The following is a 3,434-nucleotide window of genomic DNA, read 5'->3' as shown; positions in this document are numbered from 1 at the left end:
GCTGCCCTTGTCTTTCTAGGTAATAGAGGTTGCGGCTTTGGGAGGTGAGCCGAAGAAGCCTTGGCAAGTTGCTGCAGTGCATCTTGTAGATGGTACACACTGCAGCCACTGTGCGCCGGTGGTGGAGGGAGTGAATGTTGAAGGTGGTGGGTAACGTGCCAACCAAGTGGCTGCTTTGTCCTGGATGGTGTCGAGCTTCTTGAGTGTTGCTTGAGCTGCACTCTCCCAGGCAAGTGGAGAGTGTTCCATCACACTCCTGACTTGTGCCTTGTAGATGGTGGAAAGGCTTTGGGGGAGTCAGGAGGTGAGACACTCGCCGCAGAATACCCAGCCTCTGACCTGGATGTTGCAAAATACCGGGAAGTACACCGACTGAAGTGTTAACATCAAAATCTGCTGGGCGGGGCAAGACTCGGTGGGAACATAAACCTCGTGCCTTTAACCTTTAGATCTTTCGATTCTCTATCGACCGTGCATTAAAAATGGAGGAATAGACAAAAGGCAAATACTACAGAGGCTGACTTTGGAATAACAGGAAATGCTGGAAATCTCAGCCGGTTCAGCAGCGTCTGCGGAGAGAGAAACAGACACATAGACATTTCAGGGAGACCCAGTGTCAGAACTGGAAGAATATTAACAAGAATATTACAACAACAACAAATAAAGACAGAAAGTGCTGGAAACACTCAGCAGGTCTGGCAGCATCTGTGGAGAGAGAACAACCTGCATTTATATAGTGCCTTTAACTATCATGTAATAAAAGTTACAAGCCCATGTCCCGCTGCACTTTCAGTGCGATTACTAACTTCCGCCAGTGAGCGGTTTAATTCAGGGCCGCTTCGTGTTGCTAGTTGTGTTCGGGGCTGATGACTTAGTCTCGCTTGTTGTCAAGGGTTGGCCGATATGGTATGATGTCATCACATCAGTCAGTGGCTGTGTGAACCCAACAGTTACCCTAAGTGGAGGAAGAGCATCCGGGAGGGTGCTGAGCACCTCGAGTCTCATCGCCGAGAACATGCAGAAAACCAAGCGCAGGTAGCGGAAGGAGCGTGCGGCAAATCTGTCCCACCCACCCCTTCCCTCAACCACTGCCTGTCCCACCTGTGACAGAGACTGTAATTCCCGTATTGGACTGTTCCGTCACCTGAGAACTCACTTTTACAGTGGAAGCAAGTCTTCCTCGATTTCGAGGGACTGCCTATGATGATAATACTGAGTTAAGTCCACTCGAGGTCAGTACACTGGAGGCAGAGCAGCTAAACTCTGTTTAAAGTGGTCCCAGCTGTTCAAAGGTCAGTCTGACAACCCTGTTCCACGAGACGCCACTGTCGCCGTTCACCGAGAGCGGGGCCCTGCAGGCCGCCTTCGACCACGACCCCAGCCCGTACAAAATGTTCCTGGGCACCAAAGGCTGACAGTATGCAGATACCTGGAAGCAATGCTGCTTTTTTCATGGGAGCACAATTTCTCAAACAGTGGTACACCATAACTCAGCCTAAGACAGCAACAGTCTATGTGTCCCTCCCTGCCTGGGAAAATCATACGGCCGCCTTTGCCAAAGTTGGATTTACGGACATCTTTGGTTATCGTTACTGGGACAATGTTAAGCTGGGCTTGGCCATGCAGCAGTGGCAGGAGGACCTGGAGAATGCACCGGAACATTCCATTGTGGTGTTACATATTGCAGCCCACCACCCAACAGCAACGGACCCAACCCCTGCAGCGTGGCGGCAGATCGCGGAGATCATGAAGAGAAAGAAGCTTTTTCCTTTCTTCTACGTGACTTCTCAGGATCTTGCCACAGGAGACTTGAACAGGGACGCCTGGCCCGTGAGACACTTTGTCACCGAGCGTTTTGAGCTGTTTTGTGTTCAGTCGCTTTCCAAGTCCTTTGGCTTTTGCAATGAAAGGGTTGGGAGCTTGACAATAGTGTCGAGGGATAATTCCACCCTGATCAGAATCCGATCTCAGATGGAGCTGACCGTTCGAGGCACATGGTCAAATCCCCCACACCACGGTGCCCCGATCGTAGTGACAGTGCTCAATAACCCATCCTGAGCGGCAGGAGAATCTGAAGGGAATGGCTGAGAGCCTGATGCTCATCAAGGAGAAGCTGAAGGAAGAGCCCCGGACACTGGGAATGCGAGACCTTGGGAGCACATTTCCAAGCAGAGCGGCATGTACATTTACCCAGGATTCACCAATTCCCAGATTAACTACTTGAGGAACATGAAGCACATTTACCTCTTGGCCAGCGGACAAATCAACATCAGAGGGAGAACATCGCCTACCTGGCACGCTGTATGCACGAGGCAGTGCTGCTAAACCCTGAAGACAATGAATCAGAAACCAATAAACAGTAAACTGAGTCGACTGGGGACCGTTGGGGAGGGTTTTAGAACAATCGCTGTGCAAACTAACAGATTTTGCATGTATTCAAGATCTTTAACATGGCAAGAGGGCCGTTTTTATTCATGTTACAGTTTGATTTATGAGCATCGTTTGGATCTAAATAAAGCAAAAGTTTATGAAAAAAAACAGCACAGGCACGGATAAAGGAAAGGTCAAATGTCAAACCTTGAATATTTTTTTCCACTTGCTTGTATACCAAAGCTCTCAGCAGGGAAGCAAGTGTGTGTATACCTTTATAACATCACTGGTATAGACTAGCCCAGTTACGTATCAATCGCAACAACTGTTTACACATGTAGTCACAGGAAACTGACATTAACACTCCCTGTCAAATCAGGCCGCCAGTCTGTGCTCCATGTCGGGCCCATTAGTATCTGTCAATAGGGTAACTGAACATTCATTCACCCTGGAATGCAATCTCCTCCATCAGTCACTGCAAGTGTTGGGTGCTACAGGGACATGTATTATAGAGCTTGCCTCTAGTGGACTACTGTGGTAGTGCAAGTAATGATGTGTATAATAAAAGGTCAAATGGTCACATCATAAGTTCCTGTCAGCCATCTTGTGTATGTGTGTGTTGGTGATGTGGTAAAGAACATATCACACTGGCAACGTAGGATAGGATTTTTGGATTACCGAGCGGAAATGTTTGTTGGTGGATGTTCCAGACAAACAATAGAGAGACTTTCAGAGGTTCTTTGCTTTTCAGCACAGCTAAAAATCTACGTTAAATTCCAAGCACACTGTTGACATTGCCCGAGTCCAGATGGCCGCGCCTATGGGAATAATAGGGTGCTTGGCTGAGTTCCAGTGTGACCAAGAGACTTTCGGAATGTATGTGGAGCGCATAGAAATGTTTTCCCCCACAAATAGTATCATCGAAGTCCCCGATGATGAAAACCATAACCGGATGCTTTTGGAAAGAAAACGGCTATTTTCTTGACTGAAGCAGGCCCCAGGTGTATGAAACCCTGAAAAATGTGCTTGTTCCCATCAAGCCAAAGGACACACCACTGACGGAG

General features: G+C 48.3%; 1 pseudogene; it reads left to right on the top strand.

Moving 5' to 3' along the window:
• Positions 1-1,404: 1,404 nt before the first annotated feature.
• On the top strand, positions 1,405-2,363 carry LOC139226178 (aspartate aminotransferase, cytoplasmic-like; annotated as a pseudogene).
• The last annotated feature ends 1,071 nt before the right edge of the window (positions 2,364-3,434 follow it).

This window comes from Pristiophorus japonicus, chromosome 16, assembly GCF_044704955.1.
Source record: "Pristiophorus japonicus isolate sPriJap1 chromosome 16, sPriJap1.hap1, whole genome shotgun sequence".
Classification (NCBI taxonomy): Eukaryota; Metazoa; Chordata; class Chondrichthyes; family Pristiophoridae; genus Pristiophorus; species Pristiophorus japonicus.
This window is presented reverse-complemented; position numbering and strand designations above follow the sequence as displayed.